A 25,830-nucleotide genomic window follows, 5' to 3' on the forward strand; every position below is an offset into this window, starting at 1 on the left:
TGGACATGTTTAGTTTCAGATGATGGCAAGATATCCAGGCAGCGATGTCATCCAAACAGGCAGAGAATTTTTCTTGGACTTTAGGTGAAATTTCGGGTGTAGAAAAGTAGATCTGGGAGTCATCAGCATATAGATGATACTGAAAGCCATGAGAGGAGATTAGGGCACTGAGGGAAGAGGTGTAAAGAGAGAAAAGAAGAGGTCCTAAGACAGAACCCTGGGATATGCCAACTGCTAGCGATGTAGCAGCAAAAGATGACCCACCAACACATATACTAAAGGTGCGATAGGAGGCAAACCAGGAAAGGACAGCTTTGTGGAATTCAAGCGATGACAGTGTATCAAGGAGTAAGCTGTGATTAACAGTATCAAAGGCAGCAGACAGGTCAAAAAGAATGAGGATCGAATAAAGGCCCTTAGATCTGCAGACTTTGGTGAGGGCAGTCTCTGTGGAGTGTTGGGGGAGAAAGCCAGATTGTAGAGGATCAAGAATCTGTCAAGTTGAAAGAAAGTCCAGGCAGCGATGGAGAATAGCATGCTTGAGTAGTTTGGTTCGGAATGGAGGTAGGGAGATAGGGTGATAGTTGGATGGGCAAGAGGGGTCCAGCGAGGGTTTTTTGAGAAGCAGGGACAGTTGCAGTGGGAATGGATAAGTTGATAATATGGCAGATGGGAGAGATAACAATATGTAAGATGGGATCAAGTAGAGGTGTGAGAATATGGTCTGAGGGGCATGTAATAAACTTGGATGAAAACAGAAGTTGAGTGGTTTCTTCCTCTCTGATTTCAGAGAAGGAAGAAGAGTTAGTGGTAGTTGACAGAGGGTCGAGAGAGTGGAACCAGGCAAAGGGAGCTTCCTGAGTTGTTTGGGTGCAGGATGAAGGGGTGGCGTGAGTTTGAAGTTCAGGAGAGCGGATTGTGGGTAGGGAAGAAGGATATGAGTTTCTAGTGAATTCAAGGGTGATCTTGTGGGCATTATCATGGAAAAAATCAGCCATAGTCATGGGAGAGAGAGATGGGGGGGGCCCAAGGTGGTGGTGCTTTGAAGAGGAAGTTCAGCATGGCAATGAGACAATGAGGGTTGGAAGAAAGGGAGATAGTTAATTGGATGTAGTAGTCTTGCTTGACCCATGTAAGCACAGAATTAAAGGAGGTCAGCATAAATTTAAAGAGAAGGAAGTTAGTATGTGTGCATGATTTGAGCCAAAAGTGCTTGACACATCAGGTAAAGGGAAGTAAGTAGTGGATACTGGGAGTGAACCAAGGTTGAGGTTTGGTACACCTTACAGAGTGGGAAACAGGGGGAGCAAGGGTATTCAAAACAGAGGATAGAATAGAGTTGTACGATGAGACAGCCTCATGGACAGACTTGGATAACATAGTGGAGGCAAGGAGAGGTGAAACAGTGGCTGAAAGTGTGGAAGGATAGAAAACTTGAAGGTTTCAAAAGCTGTTGGAGGTGACTAGGCATGGCTGAGGAGGAAGGTGAGTAATTGTGAAGGTTATCAGATGACAATCAGATGGGAAGCAGTGAGGTACAGAAGTTAGAGAGAGAGAGAGAGAGAGCAGTTGGAGAAAAAGACAAGGTCAAGTCAGTGGCCATCCTGGTGAGTGGGGGTAGTGTAGCACAGCTGGAGCTCAAATGAGGAGGTTAAGGCAAGAAACTTAGGAGCATACTTGCCAGGGTGAAAGTTAAAATCCTCAAGAATGAGGGAGGGAGATGGAATCAAGGAAGCCCTAAAGCCAGGAGTCAAATTCAGTGAGAAAGGAGGAAGGGGATTTGTTGGGGGATGATAAATAACAGCTATCCGCAGAGGTAAAAGAGCGAATATGCAGATGGAGTGGACTTCAAATGAGAAGGATTGAGGAGGGAGAAGAAGTTGGAATCTGCATGATGGAGAGAGAAGAAGCCCAACACCTCTGCTTCAACCAGTAGGACGAGGTGTATGGGAGAAGTGGTAGACACCATGGGAGAGGGCAGCAGCTGCAGAGGAGTCCTCAGAGCAAATCCAAGCAGGTGGAGAGACTGGGAGATAAAGAGGTCATGAATGTAGGGCAGTTTGTTGGAGGCAGAATGTGCATTCCACAGGGCACATGAGAAAGGCAGAGAGGAGGACTGAAGGAGAGGAATGTGGGTATAAGGTTAGGGTGGTTACACACATGGAGAAGCAAATGGCATGGAGGGCCAGGGTTGGAATTGATATCCCTAGCAGTGAGCAGAAGAGTAAGAGAGTGTGCCAAAGCAAAGGGGAATAATGACAACAAAGATGAAGACGGGTTGGTCTCAAAGAGAAAGGAGATGGATGAATGGAAGAGGGAGAATGCTTGAGCTTGAGTGCAGTGAGGGGATAGAAATAGAAGGATAGTGAAGGCTTGTGGTGTGGAGAGGAGAGGGAAAGGGAGTAAGATTGGGGAGAGTGATTATCAGAAGCAGAAAATGAATTGGAGCCATAAGGAGAGGAACAGAGAATGGAAATAGAGATATGCAAAAGAGGTAGTGACAGATTGTTCACCATCTCCAAAGTAGGGAGAACAAGAGGGCACTCTCTAAAGTTGAAAGGGGATAGATTCTGTACAAACGTAAGGAACTTTTTCTTCACCCAGAGAGTGGTAGAAAACTGTAACACTCATCTGAAGTTTTTTTATAGGGGAAAACACCCTCCAGGGATCCAAGACAAAGTTGGACAAGTTCCTGCTAAACTGGAATGTACGCAGGTGAGACTGGACTCATTTAGAGCACTAGTCTTTGACCAGAGGGCCGCCGTTTGAGCAGACTGCTGGGAACGATGGACCACTGGTCCGACCCAGCAGCGGCAATTCTTATGTTCTTATGTTAATAAGAAGTTACCCTCAGGAGGCACATGAAGGAGCCCACTAAGGAGAACATGCTTCTTGTTTGCGCTCCTTCATCACGCAATGTGTCACGCACCGGTGGCTCGTGCTGCCCGAGAGGGTTCAGATTAAATAGATAGCATGGCTAGTGAGGTCATCTGAGTGCTTGCTAGGGAGGGGCTAGTCAGAAGAAGCGGGGAAGGTCCTATAGATAGACTGCAAGAGAGATAGGGGATGGAAAGATGAATCTGCTGTCCTTTCTGAAAGAAAGCAGAGGAAAGAATTTATTTTAGAGGGCAGGCTAGACTAAAGGGAAAACAGGGCCAAGAGACAGAACAGACGGGGACTGAAGAGTTTAGAATGTATGACTAACCAATTGCTGGAGGAAGGATGAGGCCAATCAGGACAGAGTCCCAGTTAAAAAGGACGACGCCCCGAGAGGGTTCAGATTAAATAGTTAGCAAAGGTAATGAGGTCACCTGAGTGCTTGCTTGGGAGTGGCTTCAGTCAGCTAGTCAGAAGCAGTGGGGGAAAGCCTAGACTCTAGGCCCTAAAGGTAGACTGCAAGAGAGATGGGGGATGGAGAGATGAATCTGCTGTCCTCCTGAATGCTTGCTTGGGAGGGGCTACTTCAGAAGAGGTGTAATGCTCCCAAAGGACAGCCTCAATATTTCAAAATCTAAACAAAAATATTCAACCAGTGAAGGTCAGTGTTTTTTTAAACACTTACTACCATGTTTTTTTTATACTCATATATTCAGTACTAGTTGGTACCCAGTATAATATTGTATTGGTATAATATGGCTGCTGGCATTTACACAGTAATTGGCAATATTAAGACTAGTAAGCAGATAGCTATCTAATGTTAGGTTAGTCTTTTGTCTGCCTTAACTTTATCTGGATGGTTACATAATTAGCAGACTGAAAATTGCTGCTAACCAAGTAATACTTAGCTCCATTATGGATCTGTTCCCAGATTGTTCAGGTACGTACTACTAAAAATCTGGATGTGACTTGGGGAGTGAGACTTTTCTGAGCTGGATCTGCTCCTACTTAGTTAAGTCCCATTGAATGTTAGATCTAGTATTTTTAAAAATTATACTCATTTCTACTATTTTCCAAGTCATTAGTGTTCTAAAAAAAAAAAAAAATACCAGTATATGATTAGGCAGTGCATGAATCAGGTCATAAATATTCATTTGGTTATTTTAGCAGAAATTATCTGTCTATTTGAAGAATCAGGACTATCTCTTAAAGAATAAGGCCAATAGTAGGTCTGCTCAAGTATCACAGTACCCATACAGTGGACAACTGTGGCTATCTCTTTTCTGGCAAGTACCTTTTACTAGAATGTTCTCCTAGGATTGATGGGAATAGATATATGCACAAGGAAAAGTTTTCAATTCATATTATTGTAAAACGATTGGCTTTTTCTACAATTTTTTTTTAATTCTTGTTTTTCCAAAATTATGAATTTTAATACCTTCTTTTCCTCTTTCTCTAGTATCTAGTAGTTCCCTGCTACCTTCTGGCACTGCTGTCTGACCCGGTATGGTACACTTCATAATCTTAATGTCTTCCAGGATTACTTTTACATGCCTGATAAGACATTTCTGCATAATAAGCCACTTGTGGTGTGCACAAGAGGGCCATAATGTTCATGTTAAACTTTATTACATAGGACCCATAGACTGATGTTAAGAAGTGGACGAGAGAGAGAGACAGATCTTTGGTTTTCTGTCACTTTTGTTCCTACATATATCTATCTCTTTCTAATCCATTTAGCTGTCTAGTCTATCTTTGTTTATCTGTCCATCTGCTTTTATATATTTATATATGTATATTGTGCATAAGGGATCAAAGGACATCATTCTCAAATGAGGTAATGAAGATTCCATGAATTATACATTGAAGTGATTTACAATCAAGAAAAGATTTTAGAAGAGAGCTTAACTGTCAGAAGACCTCAGAAGAATGGTTTTTCATGTGCTAAGTAGAGCCTTAAAATGTCTGGGTAGTGACAAGTAATTACTCATCCCTTATAAAGTGAAAACTCAACTTTTGTTAAGTCATTATTTATAAATTGTTTTTGCAGTTCCCTGGAAGCTGCCATTTTGGCAATGGTGCCATAGATGACATCACACTCATTCTACCAGGATTACAAAGAGTGATAACATTAATGACATTCTTCCCAAAGTGCCAACTTTCCATAATGACAGAAAGATGCTTTGTGTAATGAATGCATGATGTTACTTATGTAGAATGCAAGTAGACTTGACAAACTTTTTGCAAAGGTTGCCCACCTGCCTATCTCTTTGTGTGGAGAGGGCTTTGTTCTCATAATAGTTAGTACCATCCAAATTACACACTATAATAGAGGGATATAAGTGACTGAATATTAGGCATTCTCATCTTTTTTAAGTGTGTTAACAAAGAGAGAGATGCTCACGTTACTTTTTTCTTGTTAGTACATAATATTTGTGTCAGCCAGTAAGAGTGGCCTTGATAATAAACACTCTGGTGGCAGTTATATAAGTGGGACATTGTTTAAACAGTGGTCCACCTTTGTTAAAGAGAAACAAAGACCCAACACGGTCCGTGTTTCGATCAAAACATCTTCCTCAGGGGTCCAAGATGTTTCTTATGGGGTAAACAATGTGGAACACAACATACGAATGAATCCAATGCCTGTTAGGTCACTGGGATTAAAAGTCAGGGTCTTAGGCTCCTCCCCAGTGCATTCCAGGATGGGGAAGGCCCACCATTCTGTGGAGGTGGGCCTGCTGGCCGAAGGGATTAAGCATCCCTCTCGCCAGCCTGCAAGAAATAGGTTTGGGGGGGGTTCTTGGGGGGCTTTGGGTTGTTGGGGTGGGGGCTTGTCTTCAGAGGGGATTCCAGCAGGAGGGAATGGGCATCCCTCCTGCCGGTGATCTTGGGTAGGGGGCGTAGTTTCTGGCAGGAGGGAGTGGGAATCCCTCCTACCGGGGACATTCGGGTGGAGACGGGGACAGTCCCATGAAGACTTGTTATTAATTTTCAATTAAACTATTAAATTTTGTTTTTTGATGTAACCTCAGTGCAGTAGTAAAAGCTATCGGCCTCGGGAACCCGAGTCACACGCTTATACAATATAAACGAGGCTATTTCTCACGGCTCTGTTGCACCATCATGGGTATATATTGTGTGCTTTTTAAATAATAGTGAAAATCACTCAAAAAAGTGTTGTCTGATAAATATTTAACTATCTGATACAATAACTGTGATCCACCAGTCCAAAAAGTGCTCAAACTAGCAATTTCAAGTACTTATCTCAGGAGCTGCTCAATTGCTTAAAAGTTCTCCGCAGGATGATAATCTCTGTGAATAGTCCCAGCGCTTTTTCACTGCCAGGCCAGAAGGCTCAACTGTGCTCAGTTTCAGGATTGTTCCCTTCTTCAGGAGCCAATTCTAGCATCAAACAAAGTCCAAATGTGGCAAGATAGGAGAGTAAGCCCAAGCCGCAGCGCCACAGATTCTCTCTTGGGTTTACTCTCCTCTCTTGCCGCATTTGGACTTTGTTTGATGCTAGAATTGGCTCCGGAAGAAGGGAATGATCCAGAAACTGGGCACAGTTGAGCCTAACTGGGCACAGTGAAAAAGCGCTGGGATTATTCACAGAGATTATCATCCTGCGGAAAACTTTTAAGCAATTGAGGAGCTCCTGAGATAAGTACTTGAAATCGCTAGTTTGAGCACTTTTTGGACTGGCGGAACGCAATTATTGTATCAGATAATTAAATATTTATCACACAACACTTTTTTAAGTGATTTTCACTATTATTTAAAAAGCACATGATGTACAGTATACCCATGATGGTGCTAAAGAGGCATGAGAAATTGCCTCGTTCTATATTGCATAAGCCTATAGCTCGGATTCCCGAGGCCGATAGCTTTTACTACATCAAAAAACAAAATTTAATAGTTTAATAGAAAAATAATAACAAGTCTTAATGGGGCACGTTGCTTGAAATAGTGGATACCTTTTTGCGACCCACCATTTCCAAGAAGATTTAGAGGGAAACTTGTCATTGTTAATCCCTGCAGTAGTCAGCTGGTCAGTTAGGGCACTTTCTTGTGACTCAGTTGTGATTGAAACAGGTCCAGATAAATATATCCCAATTTTTGCCCTAGACATTTTTACCTTGTACCATTTTATCGGGAAAATGTCCAAATTCTGGGCCCAGCCAAATCCTGCTGAAAACATATCCCCACACAAAATACACTCCGAAAAAACTGCCACAACCTAAATTAGATACTACGAAAAGGCAGAATAGTCAAAGGTTCAAGAAAGGGGGCGCTCAGAGGCAATACTGTACACCGAAACACTAAGCAGAAAAATACTCTATATATAAGGTGCCCTCAGTGTGAACGAGCAGCAATGGGAGACAAGCTCCAACGCTTCACAAGTCAGGTAGAGGTCATAAACTCCCACCCGCACACCATCACTGGGCACCCGATGTGTGCAATAAATCAAAGTGAAAACACTCACAACTCAAATCAAAAAATCAACTGAGGTGAAAAACAAGTGAAACCTCTGAGCGGCCCCTAGCAGAACCAGTCCAGCCAGCTCCCCAGCAAAAAATCAAAGTGCCAAAATGAAAAACAGACTTAGCTGAATGTGGTAAACATATCTGGAGCACAAGAATAAAACCGCAACAGAACACCAGGTTCAACCAGCCTGGTTTCGGGAACCCCCTTGCAATTTAGATGAACCGTGGAGAAAACTGTCTCAAATCTGAGTTTTTAAATCGCAACTTGGACGTTTTCCTATGAAAAATATCCATCAGCTGCTTTATGCCACTTCTGAGATATTTTTTTTTTTTTTTAAATGAGTGCCATAGACACTCTAGGGTCTCCTATTGTTCGCTGACACCAGGCTGATGGCCGAATTGAACATCGTCAGATATGTATTTTTGTTTATTCCTATTAATATATTCTTTCCACCTTTTTTTTTTTTTTAGATTTTGTAAACCGCATAAACAGTCCCTCAGTTGGGTAATATATCAAATTTTTAAATACATTTGGAAATCTGGAAACACTAGTATAACCCACTATTACAGTCACAGATCTGGTGTAACCATAGGCACCTAAATGAAGCAAGAACATGCTTAACATATAGGGGTCCTTTTACTAAGGTACGCTAATCAATTTAGCATGCGCTAATCGATTTAGTGTGCGCTAAATGCTAAGGCGCCCATTATATTCTATTGGTGCCTTGGAGGGAGATAATCAAAAGCAACGGCTAAGTCCCCTTTTGGCCTAAGTCCCTAGGCAGCAAGGAAATGTCCATTCTCAAAAAAAAAAAGTCCAAAATGTGTTTTTTTTTCAAGTTTAATCGCCCAGACCACCACTATGTGTATGTTTAGAACACATTACTGACCCAAAAATTGCCCAAGTCCCAAATGCCCAAAACAAGACCTTTGTAGGCGAAGGAGGGGCCAGTCCTTTGCCTAATAGCACGATTCTCTAACCGGCGTCTGTCATAAACGACACCGGTTAGAGAATCCTGGAACCGTCCCTCCCCCTCTCCCCGCAATGATCACAGCAGGAGGGATGCCCAGTCCCTCCTGCCCGAAGTCAACGCGACCCCCCGAATGTTCCCCGGCAGGAGAGATGTCCAATCTCTCCTGCCACGAACCCATAAACCCTCCCAAATGTTCCCAGGCAGGAGAGATGCCCAAGCTCTCCTGCCGGACACCCCTGAACCCCTGCGCAAACGATTGTGCTCTTTACCAGTAGGAGGGATGCCCAATCCTTCCTGCTGGACAACCCCCCCCCCCCCCGAACCCCTGCCGGACCACACAGACCCCACCTAACACCCACCCCACGGACCCCCAACTTTTTCATGATGGCCAGATGGGTCCTTCCTCTGGCCGGCAGGCCCTCCTTCCTCTGAATAGTGAGCCTGCCCCTTTCTGGTGCATCAGGGAGGGGCTTAGGGCCTGATTGGCCCATGCGCCTAAGGCCCCTTCCATAGGTGGTTTCTGTAGGCACGTGGGCCAGCCAGAATCTTAGGTTGACCCATGTGCCTAGGGCCCCTCCTATGGGCAGGGCCTTAGGCGCCTCTGCCAATCAAGCCCTAGGCCCCTCCTCTGGTACATCCCACAATACACAAGGAAGGGGCAGACCCACCTTTCAGAGGAAGGCGGACCTGCCAGATGGATGGAGGACCCGTCCGGCCAGCCATCACGAAAAGGTTAGAGGGGGTACCGGGGAGGTTGAGAGGTTCGGATGGCATAAGGTGGGGACCTGGTGGGGGGGGTCTAGGGGTGGGCTGGGCAGTCTGGCAGGAGTTTGGGATGTTGTCTAGCAGGAGGGATTAGGCATCCATCCTGCCGGTGAAGAGTGGAATTGATCACACAGGGGTTCGGGGTGGGGGGGGGTCCAGCAGGAGAGATTGGGCATCTCTCCTGCCAGGGAACATTTGGGTTCAAGGGAGATTGGGGATCTGAAAGCATTTCCTCATGGAAGGGTTGGTAGATGCATGAAAAGGCTTCCCAGATAATCAGTGGGCACAAAAAATCTGAAATAAGATTTATAGTAGCCATGGATAAATACAGAACTTTCTTAAGAAATAAAATGAAAGTTGGAGATCAACTGAGGTCTATGCAATTGTACTAGAAAAGAAACAAAAAAGACTAGGCAGCTATTGTAATCTAACATTTTTATTTTTCATTATGTTTATGGTTGTGACTATTCTCAACATGGCAGCTCTCAGTGGTTCAGTGATACTGTAGGATATATTAAAATAATGTAAAATAATTTCAAAGTAAAATCCACAGTATCTGCAGTTTGGTGATATAATGGGTGCAGTTTTCTAAGGCATATCCATAGTCCCTATGACGGTGTGTGTGTGTGTGTGGGGGGGGGGGGGGCGCTCAGTGTTGGTCCTTGAGGGCCACAACCTTGTCGGGTTTTTAGGACTTCCACAATGAATATGCCTGAAATCAATTTTGCATACAATGAAGGCAGTGTATACAAACAAATTTCATGCATATTCAGTAGGGACATCATGAAATTTTGACTGGGTTGTGGCTCTTGAGGACTGACATTGAGCACCACAGCCCTAAAAGAATTTAGTACTGACATTGTGTTAGAGAACAATCAACACATTTATAAAAAAATGGGTGTGTGTAGTTTAGCAAAGCAAATTAGATGTGACCCGATATCGCTCCTGCTGTAGCAGCGGCAATAGGTAGAACCAGCACGTTTTCTTCTTAATCTTGCCTCAGCCTAGGGAGTAAAACCTTCAACACCACACAGCAGATTCCAAGAACGAGAGAATTTGGGATGATTTAAAAATCCCTTCTCTGTGCTCAGTGCATGCCCAATATAATTAAGCAAGAACAATAACCAGAGTTTTCTGTTTCAAAAGACCTTTTTCTCCACACTGAGAGCCGTCGCACAGCTTGTGTGAAGAGGCTGGCACGCGTTTGTTGCCATCTCCTGATGAGATCTTTCATTGGCGCAAGGTAGGAATGCTGGAACCGACTCAGCTTTTAATGTCATTAGACTTCCAAAGCAAACAACACTTTGGCTATCTTCTGCTTATTTACTCCCGCTCACCATATGGTGCACAGTCCCTTTTACAATGTGTAACTACCGGGTTGCTGGAAGCTTCCAACAAAACTAATTGGAATCCAAGTAAATAAATATCAACATTTACAACAATGCTATGTCATGTTTGAAATTCGATGGTTTAGGGTGCTGTATGCTTTGGTACTTTTTTCTTTTTTCTCAAAATTTTTTTTATTTTGTTATACGTATTTACAAACAAAAGGAAACAATACTATACTAAATTAGAGAATATTTGAGAGACACCCTGGCATAATAATCAGTGATGGATTTAGCTGTCAGCATTATTTGGTGCTTTTCCATCCCCTTGAACCTCCAATTTCTCCTCTGGCGCTTGGTTGATAGTCTTTCTCTGTCTCCCTGCAGTGACTGCCAAGACTGTCAGACCATCAGTCCACTTACAACCATTGGAAAGCACCAAGACACCAGGTATTCATTCCCACAGGAACAAGTCAATGCGTACACCACACTGAAAATTTTGTCATCTTAACTACAGAATCCAGTCATGTTTATTAAAGTACACTACCCCTCACGATAAAAAAAAAAGCCTAATGCAGCTTCAAAAAAAGGGAGGTATATTTTTAAGCATGCTATCACACGTTTAAGCGGTTTACAAACAAGTTAAAAACATATACTGTAATTAAGTATACAATAAAAAAATAATATATTCAATAAAAGAGGGAGGAGAGACAAAAATAGACAATCCAGGTTTATTATTAAATTAATTTTTTTTTTATAAATTGATAAAACAGGGAAATGACACACAAGGAAAGGGATCAAAAAGGTACATTATAATCATTTTAAAAAAATGATGGAGGGCACTAAGGAAAGGAGTAAAAATGGCTGTTTTGAGAGGGCCGCCAAAAAGAGAGAATGTTATGTTTCAAAAGCATCTTTGAACATAAACATTTTGGGGATAATAATCAAAAAAAAAAAAACGTCTAAAAAGTGTCCTAAGTGGCTACTTGGACGATCAAAAAGCCTGATCGTCCAAGTACCCATAACCAAAGCTGGTTTTTAGACGTATCTAAAACCAACTTAGGCCTTTCCCCTGCCTCTAAACGCACAGAGAGAAAAGAGCTGTGTTTAGAGGAGGGGAAAGGGCGGGCAGTGGGCAGGAGGTGGGCCGATCTACACCTAGCCGTACAACAGGTATAACCAATACAGTTTAGTCGGCACTTAGACCTTTTTCACTTAAACGAAATAAAACCAGGTCTAAGTGCCGAAAAAGGGGCCGCTGAGCTGATGGCCATTGGCCCGGCAACCTAACAATCGCGGCAGGAGAGATGCCTCATCTCCCCTACCGTGATGCCATCACTCCTCTACCCGAACTGCCGCGACCCGCATCTCTCCTGCCGTGATGGATCACTCCCCCCCCACAAACAACATCGAGGCAAGAGGGAGGCCAAGCCCTCTTGCCCCGTTGAAGCCGCGACCGCCCCGACTCGATCGGAGCAAGAGGGAGCCCAAGCCCTCTTGCCCCGTTGAAGCCGCGACCCCCCCCGACTCGATTGGGCCAGGAGGGAGCCCAACCCCTCCTGGCCCAGGCGACCCCCCTACACCCCGACACGTTCGGGCCAGGAGGTAGCCCAAGCCCTCCTGGCTCAGGCGACCCCCTACCCCCACCCCCCACTACATTACGGGCAGGAGGGATCCCAGGCCCTCCTGCCCTCGACGAACCCCCCTCCCCCCCAACGTCCGCCCTTCCCAGAACCCCCGATCGGGCCCCCCAGCTGACCCGCGACCCCCCCGGACGACCCCCTACCCCCACCCCCCTTCCCCGTACCTTTTCGTCGTTGGCTGGACAAATGGGTGCAAGCCCATCCATCCGGCATGCAGGCCACCGAAGAATGGGGCCGAATTGGCCCATCAGTACCAAAGCCCTGCCTACTGGTGGGGCCTAAGGCGCCTGGGCCAATCAGAATAGGCCCAGGAGCCCTAGGCCCCTTCTGTGGGTGGTGCCTTAGGCACATGGCCCAGGTGGGGGGCCCGATCGGGGGTTCAGGGGGGCGGACTTTGGGGGGGAGGGGGGTTAATCGAGGGCAGGAGGGCCTGGGATTCCTCCTGCCCGTAATGTAGTGGGGGGTGGGGGTAGGGGGGTCGCCTGGGCCAGGAGGGCTTGGGCTCCCTTCTGGCCCGAACCTATCGGGGTGTAGGGGGGTTGCTTGGGCCAGGAGGGGTTGGGCTCCCTCCTGGCCTAGTTAAGTCGGGGGGGGGGGTCGCAGCTTCAACGGGGCAAGAGGGCTTGGCCTCCCTCTTGCCCCGATAAAGTCGAGGGGGTCGCGGCTTCAAAGGGGCAAGAGGGTTTGGGCTTCATCTTGCCCCGATGTTGTCGGGAGAGGGGGGGGTTGTGATTTGCCATGGCAGGAGGGCTTGGCACCTTCCTGCCTGGATGGTTGTGGGGAGGGGGGGAATTCTGTAACCGGTGTTATTTTTGACAGACACCGGTTACAGAATCCAGCTTTTAGGCGAAGGACTGGCTCCTCCTTCACCTAAAAGCCCTTCTGTTGGACATTTTTGGCTTAGGCGTTTTTTTGTTTCATTATGGCTTAAAAGTGTAGACGTGCTGTGGGGGTACTTTTAGACGTAGTGGAGATTGGGCATTTAGGCAGGGGAAGGCCATAATCAAAACATGGACGTTTGTTTTGGTTATGAACACTTTCCCTGCTTCTGGGTTGAAAGTTTAGGGACTTAGGCCAAAAGGGGACTTAGACACTTTTTTTGATTATGCCCCTCCACACGTTCTGATTTGAATCTGAGTGTGCAGTCTTCTTCACGAAGATAGTTAGGTAATGCATTCCATAATATTGGCGCTACCCCTTAGATAATCAGTTGCAAATTCTCATACACAAATTATAAAACAGACAAGTCAGCAAGGGGCACTAGGGTCACTCTATATCAACTAAGAAGGATCCTTCCTGCTTGATCATGAATTTTCTTAGCTACATCATTCACCTATCCAAGGGTCTTCCATGCCTCTTCATTCATGAAAACAGTCTGACTGATATTCAGCTGATGGCAGTCAGTGGTGGGGTTTATTATTATTATTATTCAATACCAGGCTATATCTGTGTACCAGCACTGAATAACTGAGGCTAATTTTGGCTATCCTCACTGCCAGAGCTTATGTGGATCCTGATCAATATTTAGTTGGTACTCACATACCAGTAAGATAGTTATTGGCTAGAACCTGCATAACTTTTGAAATTGTGTTCAGTCCCTCTGATCCCCATCCCACCCCCCTGGAATGTTTCTTCTGTTCCCCATCTTACCCACTTGAAAAAGCCCCCTTCTTCTCATCCCCCTCCCTCCAGCAAAAATAGAACTGCTTCCCACCCCATAGTCATGATAGACCCCCCCAGGCCTACCTAAGATCCCTGGTGGACCAGTGGGGGAGGTGGGGGCAAAAACGACAGGAATTTGCTCCCGCTTCCACCTCAGCCATTAGACTACTAGGGATCTTAGGTGAGGGGTGGGCTATCATGACCGGGAGTGGAAGGAATGTTCTATCCTTGTCGGGGGAGGAGATATAGGAAGGAGGGGGCTGTTTGAGTGGATGGGGAGATTAGATGGGAGGTGTTCCAGATGAAGTAGGATGGGGATCAGAGGGGCTCAACACAATTTCAGTACTTATGTTTAAAAGTTGTCCTAAATTTGAAGCTGTCCTAAATTTGCCCGATTAGCTATGCAGGTGCTTGCACTGAATATTACTAACACCAGCATAACTGCTAGCTTCTTCACAGCTTTGTCCCCAGTACCACCCCTAATAGCTAACTGGAAACGTGGCCAGTCAAACCCAATATTTACTTTGATATCAGAGTATTCATTTTTTACATTTTCAATTTGTTAGTGGTGCAACAACTACAACATTAGCCTTTCTAAGGATCAGATCATGTAGATTGTCAGATGGCCTTCCAATAGATACAGATTATATTTTAGGCCCATGCTTGCCTTGTGAACTGCTTATTTTAAACAACATATGAAATGTAAATATGCCATTTCATACCAAGGTGGGCCTTGAAAACCCTGGCCTACATTTCTGGCACCTACTTTTGCTGGAGGCATAATTCTTTAAATGTCATCATCACGTGTTTGACACACAATCGATGGCCACTTTTAAGGCAGCCGCCGACAATGACGCTGTTTAGAGAATCCAGCCCAAAACGCTTAGCTGTGTTTTGTATTTCTTTTTAAGTTCACTTTATTTATTGGATAATGAAGAAAAGGAAAAAATATACATTATGTAACAATAAACAGAGTACAGAAATTGGCAGAGAACATCATAATAGTATAGGATATATATCCTCTGAAGATGCTTGTACCGAAAACATAATAATCACATAATTAAAGAGATTGTAAGTAATTGTCAATGGGAGTCCAAATATTACTTAGTGAAGATAACAAATTGGTCTTTTTCTTGTCAATAGCATGTTGTTCGAATTTTTTATATAGGCATATAGAGTTCCACCAAAAAGTGAAATTCAAAAGAGAAGCGGATTTCCAATTTTGCAAAATATGCTGTATACCCACAGATATCAATATATCAATCAATTTTGGATCACAGGTACAGGACTGAAAGCAAGGGTGGAGAGATCTCATAATAATAATGTCAAAGGATAATTCAGCAGTACAATTGGTTACTAGTCTAATTAAGGACCAAATTTGCGTCCAAAAAGATAAAATCTTAGGACAGTTATACAGCATATGTGCTAGGGTACCTGGGCTTTTTTGACAATGCCAACAGAGATCATCGTCTTTTAAATGTGCTAATTTCATTCTATGTGGTGTCCATATCGCTCTTCTCATTAGGAAATATAGGGATTGTGTCATGTTAGCTGAGAGAAGAAGTCTATTTACTTTCGTCCAAAGTCTAATCCATTCTCTGTCCGAGAGTTGTATATTTAGATCTTGTGACCATTTACGCTGAATGTCTATATTGGATAAGGGTTGTCCTCCTTGTAGTATTTTGTAGAAGTATGATATTGCTTTTCCTTGTGTCTCAAGTAATGAACCCCATTTACTAATGCATGAAGTAGATGAGTATTGTATGGAAGAGAGTGTGGTGGTAAGCAACTTCCATTGAGCGTGCTTGTCAGAAAGGGTTGGGTAGGATGCAATAAGATCAGCGAAAGAGTACAAAGTGTTGTTGTGATAGAGCTGTTGGACCTGCCATATACCCAATTTACTCCAGGATGTCCAATGGAAAACCCTTTTGGTGTGTTTAATAACTGGGTTATTCCAGAGGGCCATATTTCTCTGAGCAAAAATCGAGTGAGAAGCCTTATGGTCTAGCATACGGAGTGCGGCGGTTGTGGCTGTGAACAGAGAGAAGGATTTTAGTCTTGAGGGAATAGACATAGTAGGCACTATATTAATGGGGATTGGGTTGCATATTGAAATTTCAAGCTCCAGCCAGGTGGGTAGGATATAAGCAGATTGGGAGCGAGTATATATAATCCATTGTGATACATATTTAGCTAGTGATGCGATTTGATAATTACGAAAGTCAGGAATATTTACTCCTCCATATATCCTGGGTGCTTTTAGTAAATTTAAAGCTATCCTGGGTTTTTTGTTGCCCCATATGAATTCTGAGATTCGTTTATCTAGCCATTTATATAGAGAAGGTTTTCCTAAATAGGGAAGCATAGTTAAGATGTAGGTAATCTGTGGTGCTAAGGTCATCTTGAGGGATGATAAGCGTCCCCACCAGGACAAATAAAGAGGTTTCCATTTAGAAGTGGATGCTATAACAAGATCTTTTAATTTGGTGACATTGGTGTCCATTATAATGTCTCGATCTTTGTGTATATGGATACCCAAATATTTAATTGGAGAGGAGGACCATGCGAATGGAAATGAAGATAATTCGATTTGAGCTATCAGATCATTGAGAGGTAGTATAACGGATTTTTCCCAGTTGACTCTGTATCCGGAGTATGTGGAGTAAGTATCTGTAAGTTGTATAAAGGAGGGGAGAGAAGTCGAGTGATTCCTAACGAAGAGCATAATATCGTCTGCGTATGCTGCAACTTTAAGTTCTCTGGTAGCTAAGGGGATGCCCTGCATTGAAGGAGATTGCTTTATCGCTAAGAGGAGCGGTTCCAGGGATATGTTAAAAAGGGGCGGGGAGAGAGGGTAGCCCTGTCTAGTGCCTCTTCCTAAAGTAATTGGTGAGGAAAGAGTTTTGTTTATGAGAATCTTGGAGCGTGGTTTACAGTATAGGGCCTGAATCCATGAGATAAAAGATTCCCCCAGATTAAACCATCTCAGAACCTGCAACAAGAACCTCCATTCCACCCGATCAAAGGCTTTTTCCACATCAATAGCAAGGCCTATTGCAGGCTCCGAGATGGTCTTGGCGTAATCATTGACATTATGAAAAATGTGCAGGTTGTCACCAATATATCTGTGTTTAATAAATCCCACTTGTTCGGGGGAAATTATATAGTCTATTACGTTATTTAGCCTGGTGGATAGAATTTTCGTTAGTATTTTATAGTCGGAGTTAAGCAGTGAAATAGGCCTATAGTTTTTGGGTTGCGTACTATCTCTGCCTGGTTTGGGAAAGATTACAATATGGGCTTCCGAAAAATTTCTTTGGAGATCAGGATGCATTTGAATAAAATTAAAATAGGTGAGTAAATGAGGAGAGAGAATTAAGGAAAATGTCTTGTAGAATTCACTAGTTATGCCATCTGGGCCTGGGGATTTATTATTGGCAAGCGTTTTGATAGTAGTTTGGATTTCTGTATTGGTCAGAGGTTCGTTTAAAATAGTTTTGAGATTGGAGGATAATTCCGGATGGCTAATAGAATCAAGATACTTTGAAAGATCATCAGTTGTAAAGGAGGATTCGGATTGAAACAACTTAAGATAGAAATTTTCAAATTCAGTTTCTATAGTTCGTTTGTCTGTAGTTAGGGTGCCACTTGGGGTCATGATAGAGGCGATATGTGATCGTTTTTTGTTTTTCCCTTTGAGATATTGAGCCAAAGATTTTCCCATTTTGTTGCCACCAACATAGTGCCCAGATTTCAGGAGGAATATATCGTGATTAGCTAGTTTGGACGCAGAAGAATTATATTCATATTTAAGTTTTATAAGTTGTGAGTGTATGATAGAATTGGATAAGTCAGAGGAATATTGTGATTCCAGTGATTTGATGTCAGCTTCTAGTATAGTGAGATGTTGATTCATTTGTTTTTTCTTCCATGCCATTAAGCTAATAATTTGCCCTCTCAATGTAGCTTTATAGGCTTCCCATAATGTGGTCGGGGAAATATCTGGTGAGGAATTGTGTAGGAAAAAATCTTCGGTGAAAGTGTGAAGCTTGCGAATCGCATCTTCATCGGCTAAGATGGCATTGTTCAATCTCCAGCCGGGTGAGGATCTGCAGGGACCTTTTAGAGTAATAGAAATAGATACTGGTGCATGGTCCGATATAAGAATGGGGTGTATAGTAGCTTGTGTTATATCTGAACCTAAGGAAGAAGATAGTAAGAAATAGTCCAGCCTAGAGTAGGAATTATGAGGAGCTGAGAAATGTGTATAATCTCTTTGTGTGGGATTTAAGAGTCTCCATGGGTCAATTAAGGTATAGTTAAGAATTAGAGAGTTAAGTTCTACTAGAGTTTTGGATTTGGTGGGTCTGCATGTGGAGGTTCTATCTAAAATATAATCAAGTGGTTGGTTGTGATCTCCTCCAATAATGAGTGGGTATTGTGAGAAAGGAAGAAGAATTGATTGTAAAGAGCGGTAGAAATTGGGGGAGTCAGACACCGGGGCGTAGACATTTAGCAGAGTAAAACGAGAGTCATGAAGTGAAACATGTAATAAACACCATCTCCCTTCCAGATCAGTATTTTGAGAGTGTATAACTATAGGTAAAGAGGATCTAATATAAATGGAGACACCATTTTTTTTTTCTGTGCAGGAGAGAAAATAGGAGCATTATAACCTAGCAGGGTGGTTCTTAGATTGTCAGCATGGGAGAGATGGGTTTCTTGAAAGAAGATAATATCAGGATTCAATGATCTTACATAATTCGACACTTTTTTCTGCTTAATACAGTGGTTAAGTCCATTGACATTGAAAGTTAGTATATGCAAATTAGTCATAAAAAGGAAACATTACCATTATTATGCTGATTTTGGAAAAAGATCGTGTATGTATATTAGCAAACAGTGACATGAATAGTTTCAAAGAGGAAAACCAATTCTGAACCTGTAAATAACAACAAAATGTCATACCAAGAAAAGGCAAACAGTGCCAGAGGAATGACAAGTTAAAGAAGAAAGCTAAGAACGGGTGGGCTTGAAACCTCATGAGCAGCCAGAGGCAGAAAAGCTATCTTTCCCCCACAGTGCAAGAGTGAAAAAGGCTAATATCATTAGCACACTAGGACTGTGAGAAAACAATATATCTGAATTTTGGAACATATTGTGAGATAATAGGGAGATATGACAGGATTAATGCATCTTAATAGATTCAATATACAGCTGAAGATCAGTTGGATCCATGTACGTTACAGTTTTGTTGTTGTGAGTTACAAGCATTTTCGCCGGGTAGAGCAATCCAAAGCGGGCTCCGATGTCCTTTAGATCTTGTCGCAATTGTAGGAATAGCTTTCTCTTGGCCGCGGTGGTTTTTGCCAGATCTGGGACGAAAAGAATCTTCTTGCCCTGGTGTAGAATCTGTTTATTTTCTTTAGCTGAGGTCAGGATCTTTAAGGCATGTTGGTAGCGCAGCAGCTTGGCTACGATAGGCCGAGGCGCCTTCTGGTTCGGAGTAGTCCTGGATGGAACCCTGTGTGCGCGCTCCAGTTCCAGCGGTGGATCAAAGGTTATACCTAGCAGAGATGGAATTAAGGTTTGTAGAAAAGCGATGGTGTCCGATCCTTCGGACGACTCAGGGATTCCCAGAATGCGAACGTTGCATCGATGGCTTCTATTCGCCAGATCTTCCAGATCTGATTGCAATGCGGCGATGGCTTTACAGTGCTGCAGTATGAGGGAGACGTTCACCACGTGTTGTTGTTTGAAATCCTCCAGAGCATCGATTCTATGGCGCGCATCAGTAAACTGTGCGTTCAAAGCCTCTATTTCAGTTTTAATAAGCTGAGATTCTTCCACTTGCTTGGACATGAGGTTTTTAAATGCCCGCATCTCTGTTAGGATAAGTTCAAGTTGCGATTCCACTGAGGTTGGTAGCAGCTTTACGGGTGAGGCGACCTCGTGTTTAGGTCTCTTACCACTAGTGGGTCCAACACCGGATTGCTCCGTCTTAGATGGTTTACTTGAAGACATGGCATACAGCTATAGTGATATAGTTTGCTCCGGTTAGGAGTTGTAACGTTTCAGCTCATATAGTGAGCTAGATAGTTCTTATTTAATCGCACCGTAGTGAGGAGAGCTCAGTCGGCACGTCTGGCAGCCATGATCGTCAGGCCACGCCCCTGTGTTTTATATTTCTGTTTCGGTGTACTTCTTGTTCAGTTGTGCCCTTTAAAAAAAGTTTTTAAAAATCCAAAATGAAACAAAACAAGTTTCACAAGAACAAAGGAAACTAAACAAAACAATTTTTTAATGCTTGCGCATCCTTAATACCCATGATCTACATAACCTATGATATTGACAAATAATGACCTTTATGCTGGTTTTACCTTAGATTCCGGTAAGAAGTGCCAAGAAGTTTGGGTATGTGGCCACTGATTTACCCCACTCGGTTCACAGAAGGGTTTTTAAACTGCAAGGTCTCATATATGGGACTATCTTCTTCAGGAATTGCAATACAGTAGATGGGCTTTTGTGGTATGAAGTAGATCCAACTAATGCTAACCATTATGTGGAAGAGAAATTATCACTTGCCTCCTTGGGCCCTAATTATTCACCTGAGTGGCAACAACTTAACTATCACTTGCAATCTGGAACTGAAATAAAAAAAACGGCAAAAAGAGTTTGTCATGTTAGCATGACTCCTACCTTCTACTTACTTACCCCCTCTTTTACTAAACCGTGATAGCGGTTATTAGCGCAGGGAGCCACGCTGAATGCTCCGCACTGCTCCCGACGCTAATAACCGCAATTGCAGTTTAGTAAAAGGGGAGTTTAGCTTGGTCCAATATTTTACCAAGACGGGTATGGAAAGATTAAAGATCACATTGTGCCACTGAGAAAACTAGAAGAAAATTAATAAAAGGATTTTCAGGTTTATGGATATTATTAAGGATTTTTCCATCCTGTACAACATAACTGACAGAATCTTGTCCAGGCATATTCTGCCTGGATAGGGTGCATTAATATGAATTGGAGTTAGATATATTGAGTAGCTCGTTGTATGATTTTATTAGACCCCCAGATTTGAGAAATGAGTGCAGCACTGGGAATGTGGGGGAGACTACAGCAAGCATTCTTCTACACAACACTCGCGTATTGCCAAAGCCTTTTTTGTTTTCCTCCATTTAAGGGCTGTAGGTACAAAAGATATCATGATAAAACCCTCTCTTTTCAAATTGCTTTATGGGACAAGGATTCAAGTGGCTTTCATCATCATCCATTTCTTACCTTCATTACAGGAAACAACTTAAGACTTTCTTGTTTATTATATTTCTTAGCAATATGTTAGTATTATGTATTGTAGCTAGTCTTTAGTAAACCACATTGAACTTTACGGTAATGGCGGTCTAGAAATAAATTCTTATGGTATGTTATGTTACCACAGTCAGTGGTAGGTTTGGCCCAGGCTTGAGAGCACAGTATAAATTGATGGGAAGGAAAAACAAAGTTTTGAGTCATACATAAAGGGTCATTTTCTTACACCTTAACTTGAAACATCAACGTTAGTAGAATCTTTGTTGTCTCCAGCTTATATGGTTGGGGGCTATAACCTGATATTGATTTAAAGATAACTGAACAGGGAGAAAATTTTTCTTCAGTGGGACAGGTCAAGAACCACATGAGAGACGGTATATGTTTAATGTTATGCACACAATGGGAGTAGTGCTTTCATGGCAACTCCCAAACTAAGAAATTATAAATGGACAATTAAGGGACTTTTCTGGTCCATACCCAAAGCATAAGTATCATGACCATCAAATTTTTCATACAAGAGATTTGGTTCTCAATATATAGTCTGGTCAAACTGAAAAGTTGTAATGTGGGAGAGGGCACTGTGAAGCTCAAACAGCATAGATACATGGAGTGAGAGCTCTACAATGTGAGACAATTTTTTTAAAATAAAACCCAGTTGATTCTAGAGCTTGACAGCACTGCTGATGGACGGTGATTTCTGAGCTCCTCATATCCAAGGCTTTAGTTCAGATTATATTCAGTTCATTGCTAATATTTTATCCAGAGTTGGACTTTTTTCACTCATTTATGGCAGCCAGTAAACAAACTACTATGGAAATGGCATTCTCTGCAGGGAAAACGAAGAGACAAAAGCAGGAGCCTCAGACATCTTTTAAAGTTCCTCTACCTTCTGATTTAATAGACAAAATGGATATATGGGATGAGTTAAAACAAATCAGATTATTGCTCCAAGGTAATTCTGACAAACTGGAAGTGATGAGTAATGAGATATGTAATTTAACTAAACAGTTGGCAATTTCAAACAGCAGGCTGGAATGTGTGGAAAATCAAGTAGGAAGAACTGAAGCAATTCAGGTTCAATGTCAGCAAGATCATTTGGAAATACAATTTCTATCCAAACAGATTGAAGATCTTGAGAACAGATCTAGAAGGTGTAATATAAGAATTTTAAATTTGGGGGAAGGGGCAGAGGGATCAGATATGCCTACTTTCTTAGAACAACTGATTCCAAGTCTGCTTCCCCTTTCAAAAAAGTACCCTCTAGAAATTGAAAGAGCCCACCGCATCCCTGCAACAAGAGTAAGTAATCAAACTTACCCTAGACCTGTCATTTTTAAGGTGTTACGTTTCCGGCAAGCGTTGGAAATTTTGAGTTTATCAAAAGAAAAGAAGGATTTAAAATACAAAGAAGCAAAGTTGATCTTTGTACCCGATTTCGCTAAAAAGACTGCAGCAGTAAGGAAACAATTCTTATCCTTACGGCCACAACTCAGAGAAATCAGAGCCAAATTCGGACTTTTTTATCCAGCAATTATGAAAATAATGAAATATAATATAATGAAAGGGACCTCTCAATATGATGACCCGGAGAAGTTACGAGTTTATATTGCCAAACAAACTGAACCGATGATTTAAAGGTGAAATGTAATTTTTGACTTGGAAAAAGAGGATGATATTGACTTCAGTTTATACTGCAAATAGTTTATTTTATTTACTAAGATGTTATCTAAAAGGTGAGCGTATTGTTTCCACATTAATTGATTAATTAACAGAAGGAGGAGTCACGAGACTTTAAAGCTGTCAGTTTAACTGTCAATGAAAATGAATCAAATGAATAGGATTGGTGGATAACATCTGTCAATAATGAAGTCTCTACCAATGAAAGTGGATTTTGTGTAAAGAAGAAGATAGGCGGGACATACGGGAACTTGCTGACGTCTAACTCTAATCAGAAAACAAAGAACGTGTTTATAGTTCTTCAGTTCCGGTTAATGCTCTGTAATGGCACCTTTATCGTCGGAGCGGTAAGACAAAAGTGGAAACAACATTATAATGTAAAGAAAATCGGAAATGAATTTTCTTCCTGGATATGTAGAATCAGCTCATTTATTCGACGTCAATGCTTTTCTTTAAAACAATTACTCTGAGGAAACGAGACACAAAATGCAGTTTGTGCTTCTTTTATGGCTGGGGCTTTGAAGAAATAAGATATTGTCGGAAGTATTGAAAGGCTCATTTTCCCAATTTAAAACATCGTTATTATTCACTCTAACCTGTTATAAAGTGTTTCCTGTTGGATGGCTACCTTTACATTTCGTTTCACATTTTCCTAAGTGTTAACTGTAACAGGCGTTGGAGCAGGAGATAAGAAAACATAATGACAGCTCCTTTGATCAAAACATAGCTACCTCAAACTGTATTAGGTGACTTATACAGAAAAGTCAGACTTTTTAAAAATTGTTGTTCAGCCCCTCCCCTTCTCATATGAGAGACAAAGAACTGCAGAATGTCAGATAGCTGCACGCTGTTAGATTAGTAAGATGTGAGAGAGGCAGATGGATTTTAAGAGGAACAATTTAAGGCTGTGTACATGAATATCTTTTCTTGTAAGTATATTTTAATATTAGAATTGTTTCTTCTGTTTTTCTTTTTATTATTGATTTAAGTTAGTATCAGAATGTAAACTTAGGAATTCCTTTGTGAAGGAAACCACTCCTATTAATTACTATTTATTTATTTATTTATTTCAATTTCTATCCCGTTATTCCAGAAGCTCAGAACAGGTTACAAGTAGACATTCACAATCGTTTGAAAACAGACTAGTCATGAGGACTAGTCATGAGGATGGGGCGGACGACAAAAAAAGAAAAGTGCTATTAACCCATAAATGATCACATAAACTGCTGTGGAACTCAAAAGCGCTGTATTCAAAATACTTTGAATTTATGACAACAGTATGTATTCAAGATATTGTCGGAAGTACTTCACAAGTAATTCTGCAAATCTGTGAATGCATATGAGGACAGTGTCATAAAGAAGATATGAATTTGGTATTATCGTTATGGGGTTCTTTGGTTTTAGGCATGAACTTTTATCTGATTCTTAATGAATATAAATTTATTATAATGTAATTAAAGTAATTCAGGAATCTAGCTTTATATGTTTTAAATAATATGAAATTGATAATTAATTGGAGAACATAGTAAATGAAATGGGCCATAATATAAAATTCATTATTAATTTTTAAGAGAAATGCTGGTTATTTGATGGTTTCGAAATCGATTTGAAATAATATTGTTAATTATTCCTTCAATATTGTGTTAAGGTCAATTGGTCATTTAAAAATTCTAAATACTGAGTTCTGCATAGGAAGGGATTTTCTTAAATAACTAAAGTGAGATATATGAGGTAATCAGAAAAGAAGGTGGGAAGTTGGGAAATCTGTGGGTAGATAGAAACATTTAAAATATTTTAATATAGGAGGATTTAAATTTCATTTGATGGTATGGATTAAGGAATGAATACATAAGGATAGAACAATAAATATATAGGTAGTATATATAATTATTATGGGTATTGATTCACTCCTTTTATAGGGTGCAATAGATATTATTTGTTCAAAATAGTTGATATAATATAAATTCTAAAGGGAATTATAATTGATAAGAGGAAAGTGGACGGAAATAGGATTGGAGGGAATTATATTAATTTAAAGAAATTAATAAAGAAAAGAAAATAATAAAATAGTATATGTTGAATAATACATCGTAGTTAGTAAATTTTTGAAGTATGAATACAATAAGTGTTATGAAATATGAAATTATAAAGGAAAAGTTTTTGTTTTAAGTGGTTATGAAAATGTAAGAATAATTATAGATATAGCCTTGGAGGAGTTCAAACTCTACAGGAGAGATAGGTCACACAAAAAGGGTGGAGGAATAGCGCTATATATAAAAGATTCCATACCTTCAACCAGGATGGAAACAACAGTAAGGGTGGACGAATTGGAATCATTATGGGTTAAACTACCAGGAGGAACAGGAACAGACATAAAATTGGGTCTGTACTATCGCCCACCTGGACAATCGGAAGAAATCGACCAGGACCTGGAGGCCGAACTGAGGCAGTTATGCAAAAGCGGAAGCGTGGTGGTGATGGGGGACTTCAACTACCCGGGAATAGACTGGAGCATCGGGCACTCAAACTGTACGAGGGAGACCAAATTCATGGAAGTCACGAGGGACTGTTTCATGGAACAGCTGGTCATGGAACCAACACGGGGAGATGCCACTCTTGACCTAATCTTCAACGAACTAGGGGGACCCGCTAAGGAGGTGGCGGTACTAGCCCCACTAGGAAACAGCGATCACAACACGATCCAGTACAGGCTAGAAATTGGACCATCAAAGATGAAAAGAACCACAACGACAGCACTCAACTTCAAAAAAGGGAATTATGATGCCATGAGGAAAATGGTGGGAAAGAAACTTATCGATACCGCAAGGAAGATAGAGTCCGTAGAAAAGGCCTGGACCCTACTCAAGGGCACTGTGCACGAAGCACAGAACCTGTGCGTCCCCAAGTTCAGGAAAGGGTGCAAGAAAAATAGAACAAAAAACCCAGTGTGGATAACAAATGCAGTGAAAAAGGCAATAAGTGATAAGAAGGCATCATTCAAACAATGGAAAAAGGACCAGACAGAAGACAACCAAAAGGAGCATAAAAGACACCAAAAGGAGTGTCACCGAGTGGTTAGGAAAGCAAAAAGAGAATATGAAGAAAGACTGGCAGG

The sequence above is a fragment of the Geotrypetes seraphini genome, chromosome 1 (assembly GCF_902459505.1).
Source record: "Geotrypetes seraphini chromosome 1, aGeoSer1.1, whole genome shotgun sequence".
NCBI lineage: Eukaryota > Metazoa > Chordata > Amphibia > Gymnophiona > Dermophiidae > Geotrypetes > Geotrypetes seraphini.